Here is a 7,470-nt window from a genome sequence, read left to right as displayed (position 1 = left end):
TTTACAGGGCGGGCAACGTCGCCGGGTATCAGCTAGTTTTGAATAAATATCATTGTATACATTTTATATTATCATAGTGTTTTAATATTTTCTTTAAGACAGGCGCGGATCCAGGACAATGTGCAAGAAGGGTGATATAATGTGTGGGTGCGTTATATCGTCCCGTATTTTACGGGATAGACCGATTTTTCGCATATTTTTCTGCTCTTAGGATGGGCTATCGTCCCCCTCTCCGCATCTCTTGAGGAAGATGATACTACATGTTCAAAAGTTCTACACATCTGATAGATCCAAAATACATCTAAAAATACGTCGTTATGCAGCATTGAGCTGATCCCTTCTCGTCCATAGGGTGATAAGGAAATGTTAGGAATTGGACACACCCGAATGAGCAATATGGGTTGAGTGTTTTTCGAATGTTTTCATACATTAGTAAGCATTGCCTAAGCATAGCCGTGATCGTATAGTGGTTAGTACATTGCGTTGTGGCCGCAATAACCCAGGTTCGAATCCTGGTCACGGCAGAATCACCTTTTTTTTTTGTTTCTCACATTATCGAAAGCTCCGAAACCACTCTTAAGAGAATCCAACCCTTGTCTTTTGCCCCATATCACATTCAGTTGCTATTGAGGTATTCCTGTAACTATCAAACCACGACGAGGCACTGATCATTTTTATCGCACCACGGTCATTTTCTGCGCACGAGGGCTAATTAGACCGGGGCCTACAATTTATTGCCGATTCCGAACGGCAGGCTTGTTTTTTATACTCATCGAGAGGTTGGCGCGCCAACCTCTCGATGGGAGACTACCTGCGGTAGAAATTTTTTGCTGCGGTCAACTCGCAATTCTTTGTTGCACCCCTGTACCAGGAAAGTTTTCTGACAAGGACGAACCGGGTATCGAAATCGTGACACCTCCAAACATCCTGTGGTACTTCAGGCGAGTATTTTATCGACCTGGGCTACCGCGCCCACGACGACGACCAGGCACTGTCGCTTACGCGATTTTAGCTCATTGCCCCCGGAGGGCGCGGTCGTGCCGGAGAAAATTCTGAAAGACAAGGAGAGAGATCGGGTGCCCCCTTTCGTAGGATGTAATATACATTCGTTAAATGTTACACATATAATCGTTGTGGTTATTTCCAACGGGAAACATTTCCACTTTTTTTCAAAATACACTATTTGACAGTTTCTGAATTTCTGGTATGAGCAACACCATCTATAGCAGAAGACCTCCGCGCAAAGCTCGTGACGTCACTGAAGAAGATCATCTCACCTATAACCATTAGATATAGCAGGCAGACGCATCTTTACCCTTTCTTGCAGTATATGCAATGGCTATAGGTGAGATGATCTTCTTCAGTGACGTCACGAACTTCGCGCGGAGACCTTCTGCTGTAGATGACGCTGGCATGAGTCCTGTAGGATTATGCAATAGGGATTATTCAAACGGTAATATTTTTGGTCGAAATTACATTGTAAAGTTAGATATGTTTCTCTTTATGGTAGAAAAACAGCTAAGTTATTAATTCACTTCAGTATTTTTCATTCAAAAGAAAACATAACAAAGCGGTTCTCCTGGCATTAAGAGATTTTTTTTCAGATCGTCATATTTTTTTGGAGCGCTTTCAAAGTCGTATTTTACAGTTAAACCTCTCGACAACGGACACAAATGGGGTCGAAAATTTTGTCCGCTAACGAAAAGTGTCCGTTAATGGATAGTAAAATACATTGAATCCCGCCGATATAATTAAAAAAAAGTTGCTATTAGTGGATGCGTCCGCTAACGGCCCGTTATGGGAGGTTCCACTGTCAAATGATTTGTTTCTTATGTTACTCACAAGAAAATAGTAAGGGTGTCTTCCTTATCTAGATGAAACCTTCGGGAAAATCAACTGGTGGCGTAGAAATTTTCAATTTTTCAGACTTAACCAGCTGTAGTTTTAATCAAAAAGTAACATTTAAACTAATTTTCTTCCAAAACGTAACATTTTAAAAATTTAAATGTTGACATTTCCCTTGAATTTTGATAAAAAAAAACATAATATATAAATATTCTTGTGCCTCTTCCACTCTTGTTGGGCTTGTATTTAACAGTCTGAGTGCATCCCTAGTGTTGCGCGTGAATTATAGTGCTACCATCTATTTATCAAACCATTAGTGAAGTGTTATGATTGAATGTTTGTACCGCTGTAGGCCTGTTGCTCTCTATGGTGAGACTTTTTAGCTGAGAGATCGGCTCGCATTCACAACTCGAAGTTGGGAATCACAGATAACCAACTTCAGCTGACCACCGGTGGCACAGTTGGTGGAGCAACAAACACGGTTTCTCACAATGCGAGTCCGTCATTATGACTACACGACTACTCAATGGCGATACTGTTACTTATGCTTTATAAGAAAAAATAAAAGAGCGAAAAACTGTCGCAAACATACTACCATATGAACAAATTATATATATGAACACCTCAACATAATGTCAGTATATACAGAGCAAGTAGAGTCCACATGTAACGCAAATCATAATTCGATATAATATAATGATATCATAATTCGATATAATATAATGATATAATACATCGATAGTGATGCCATCACAGATGTCGAGATGGCACTTACAATAATTATGAAATTGAGAGAGTGGCACTTCATGTTACACTTCACAAACTTCTTACAAATGTGTAACACTTCGCTCGTGATGCCGAACTCGTCGCATCGAAGTTCAGAAAGTGAAGAATAGACCGACCAACGTTGTTTTCACATCGCCTGCCTTTCATCTGCATGCGTTTGGAGTTAACATCAACGTTGTTTTGACGCCGCCCTTGGTTTCGGTCACCGGACACAATGCAACCGAGACCTGCCTCCTAGGCCTGAAACGTTTAGTAAATAATGTATAATAATAAACCTGCCTATAACGATACAGTCTTTAATGATAAACCTGCCTATAACGATAAACTTGCCTATAACGATGTTTTCTTTGGTTCCGGGAGAATTCCTATTCAATCAGCACAAATACTCAGACTGTCTACAGCGATAACCTGTCTATAACAATACTTTTTCTAGGTCCCTACATTATCGTTCAGGAGTGGATCTAGAGCTCGCTGTTGGGAGGGATGATTTTGTGGATAAGATGACTATACGTCCCGCATTTGTCCCGGTTTTCTCTCTGTCCCGACTTTTTTGAAAAAATGCCCTGGTTTTTACCGTTTCTTAGCTGTTTTCTTGAATTTGCTAGTTAATCAAAAACCTTGATACATGTAATTTTCAACGGATTTATTGAATACGATAGTATTATATTCGCACTTCGCTTTGGGGGTAGTGATCACCCCGGTCACCACTACCATAGATCCGCTCCTGGTATCGTTATGGACAGGTTTTACGGTATAAACAGATAAAATCTTGCTTAGCAAAGTTGAAGAGCAGTTACATTGAATTTTATTTATAATATCCCCAATTTTGAGCGATTTTATAAATTGAACACATAAAATTTTAGCAGCTTTCAAAAAGTAATACCGGCAAAGAATCAACTCTTCCTTCATAAAAGAGAGGAAAAAAGTATTGTACTTATATAGCCCCGTATTTTGTACTGAAATGATACTATTGTGCTTCTAAAAAAGAGAGAAAAGTAATTGACATAATGGGATTTTCTTTGACCATGTATATCCAAGTATACACCATGCGGTAGAGAGTGGGAAATAGCTGAAATAACTTTCCCCCCAGTTTTTAGATTCTATACATAGAAATACACAACTTTTTTAAATGTTCATGAAGCACTTACAACGGATACAAGTACGTCACCCGAAGAGTCTCAACGAATATCGAGCTCGAATTATATCCGCTTTTGATGGAGTCAAGGATGTTTCCGAAAATTTTCATTTCTGCTGAAACGACATCTCCGATATGATGAGGCGAAGTCAGTAGAATCGTTGCTTTTTCACTGTGCTGGTGGGGAGACAATCTGCGGGGAAAAAAATGGTTTAGTTCAAATTTTTGTCAGTAGAGGACACTGCAAAAAACAAATCACTGGAAATATGTAAATCAGAGTCCTATAAAATTCAAGGTGTTCGACAGCTCGTTTCTGAATTTTGCAGTTACTAGCGCTTACATTAGGTTTTCATTGAGATGTTGACGTCGGTGGATAAAACACTGTGGGTAAAGTAGTTTTAGCCACTAATCGCCGGCTGACGGTTTACGAAGTTTTGGACACTGAAGGGAATGAATCAGGTTCAATCACTGCTGCCAGACTGTTTTCCCTGGCCCTATATCAAAAACAGTTGTTCTTTTTCTTCTGAACAGAAAAGAAAATCTCCCTTCGTGAGAATAATTTTTCTCCAACCAGCGTACAAATTCCTTCATTTTTTTTTTACAAATTTTTAAATTATTTACAACTTTATGGGACACGCTGTACAGGTGTGTGAAAAGCTCATTAAATCTTAAAAAATTAATAAAAAAGAAAAAGTGATGATGCAAAATGCAGGTTTTACCGTATGAGCTCATAGGGAAAAGTCGGACTTTTTTTACTCAAAACAAAATTAGTTTCGAAAGTCACCGATAGAGAGAAGCGAGATGCATAATTCAAATTCAGTTATCAGATTTAAACAAATCAGGTTGCTGGTAAATCTGATGGAAGCACGTGCTTTCTTTATGCGGTGTCGGTAGTCTCATTCGAATAAACCGCCATTGAGTATTGCATCTCAGCGCCATCTATCGTTGATTTTTTTGGAACTAATGTCTCATTCCATCTGCCATTTTTTAATATCATTTGTTTTCTTTTTGAACAATTTTGCCGAACATCAGACGTAGCCTACCCTGTATGAATGCATTTAGGGTCCACAGAGAGCACGTTTTTTCGTCACAGTCACGTCATGACTGAGAGACGATAGACCAGGGTTGCATTTAGCACGTAGGTCAGGGGTGTCAAACTCAGTTATTGGCCGCTGTGGTGGTGGAATGGTCATAGCGACGGACTCGCATCGCGAGGACCCCTGGTTCGACCCCCACCATCACCACAGTGGTGGTCGGGTGAAGTTGGTTTCGCCGCAGACAGCAAGAGGCATACAATGTTACAAATATTCAATCATTACACTTCACTTAAATATATATGGCAGCACTGAAAAATCCGATAGAACACTATAAGTGTATATACACACTTCTGGCACAACTGAATTGGTAGTAAATTGCCCATGGGGATAGACCGGAGTTGTGCTTGGTTTGAAAGAAAGAAAGTGTAAAGATGTCAGTTTTTAAGAATGTCTGAATACATTTCCTAAAATTTTTCTGTAAGTCTTGTGAAGAAGAAATTTGTATATTTCTGCTAGCCAATGTGTTCATATTGCAAGCCCGAAGAAACAGTCATTTGAGCCACGTCCAGATTTCTGTTGAGAGCTATTGAAAGGCACTGTACATTTAAGGATATTCCTATCACCCGGTCACGCAAACATGAAATATTGCTGTTATTTTCTCGACTTCAATATGTCTCGGTACAAAATATCATGAAATGCATGCACATATTTAAAGACAAGACATTTTCTGCGGCTTTTATATCAGCGATTAACAACCTGTGGTACCGCGACGATGGCATAAGTGGTCCACTGGCAGATCAAAAACGATCGAAAATATTTTTTGAATCTTATTGAGACATCACGAGGGGCCACCACTCGTTCCTTCGGGGGCCGCATGAGCTCCCCACCCGAGTTTTACATCCCTGACGTAGGTCAATATTGAAGAAAAATTGGGAATTTATTTCTAACAATGAAACCAATAAATTATTTCAATTTATCAATGACGCACTTACTTCAGTTTCATGGATCCTGAAAGACTGCCATTGATTCCTCGAACCAACACTTCAATGGAGTATTTTTGAAGTTTTTTTCTGTCTGATGTTGTGTGTATTTTCAAAATGGCTCGATACTGATTCACTTGAATTAAAAATGGAATGTATAATCAATAAGATGAAAAGTAGTATATTTATAGAGTCATATGAATGTTATTTTGACCTAATTGTATATAAAATATAGCTTATTAAACAAGGTGAACGAAAAATCAATGACATATTTCAAAAATCAAAAAAAAAAAAAAAAAAAAAAAAAAGAAAGAAAGAAAAATCAACTAATAGGCCTTAAAAAGTGAAGTTTCAACCAAAATACAGGGTGATTATAATTACAGTTCCCGTTCTCCGAATATTTTTTCTCAAAAACTGCTTATCCGAATGCTGCCAATTTTTTTAGGATATCTTAATGAGACCATTGGAGAGAGATTTATGAAATAAAAAGTAATACAGTCGATTTCCGTTTTAACGAGTCCTGTCTTCTTCACTAAAGTAGGCCTTCTGAATCTTTTAAAAAAATTGAATCCCATCGGGTCCAGTGAAGGACCCGATGGGATTCCAAATCATATTCTTAAATTTTGCGCTTATGAAATTTCTAATTATCTTTTAATTATCTTCAACGTCTCATTAAACTCATCCTACTTGCCCTCTGACTGGAAAATTAATAAGATTATCCCAATTCACAAATCACGTTCTATTTTTAATCTCCTTAATTTCAGACTAGTTGCTATCACCTTTACATGCTGCAAACTTTTTGAGCACATATTTGCCAATGAAATCCGCTTACATCTTGATTCAGTAAACTTCTTTTTCCCTTAATCAACACGGCTTTCGATCATTTTTATCAGTAACTACCCAATTAGCTCTTTCCCTACATGATTTATGAAGCAGTATCGACAAAAACGTCCAAAAACTGATATAATTTTCTTGGCTTTTGACATTGCGCCCCACAATAAACTTCTACTTAAACCCCAAAACCTTGGCCTATGTGTTCAACTGCTTAAATGGGTGGAAGACTTCCTCACCAACCGCAATCAATTTGTCTCCTTCAAGGGCCAGAACTCCCCATTTCTTCAGGTTAAGTTTGGCACGCCTCAAGGTACGGTCTTCTCTCTATTATTATTTTTGATTTATATAAACGAGATCTTCCTAATTCCATCAATTGCCATATCAGACCCTTTGCAGACGATTTCGTCATCTGCCAAACAGTGCACAATGAATCCTACCAAGCATCTCTCCAAAACAACATCAACATTATATCGGAATGGTACTCGTCCTCGCAATTAACTCTTCTAAAACAGTTTTTATGAAACATACCCGCAAAAGACTTCCTCTCGATTCTTCTTACTCTATCAATAATTCTCTAATCAACTAATTATAAATATCTCGGTGTAATTATTTCTGCTGACCTCCGTTGGAACCTCCAGCTTCATACTTTTCCAATGGAATTAACCATTCCCATAAATTGAAACTCAACTTTGCATCCGCAGATGGTTTCAAATTTAGTTTCTTTCCTCGAACAATATAACAGGTTGGAACGACCTCCCATCAAACATTATTGATTGTACAACAGTTTCCGATTTCTTTTACCAGACCAGAATTAAATTTTGGCTGATTCCCAGTCCTATGAGCCGACTGTCAG

General features: G+C 38.4%; 1 non-coding gene across 1 annotated transcript; it reads left to right on the top strand.

Annotated features, from left to right (window-relative positions):
• The first annotated feature begins 452 nt into the window (after window positions 1-452).
• TRNAH-GUG (transfer RNA histidin (anticodon GUG)) lies at window positions 453-524 on the top strand. The gene has a single exon. It is a non-coding gene; the product is annotated as a tRNA-His (tRNA).
• Window positions 525-7,470: the final 6,946 nt, after the last annotated feature.

This window comes from Pholcus phalangioides, unplaced genomic scaffold (genome assembly GCF_987345545.1).
Source record: "Pholcus phalangioides strain wild (caught in Gottingen) unplaced genomic scaffold, Ppha-v1.0 ptg000001l_1, whole genome shotgun sequence".
NCBI lineage: Eukaryota > Metazoa > Arthropoda > Arachnida > Araneae > Pholcidae > Pholcus > Pholcus phalangioides.
Note: the sequence above shows the minus strand (reverse complement) of the source record. Positions and strands in the feature narration are given on the sequence as shown.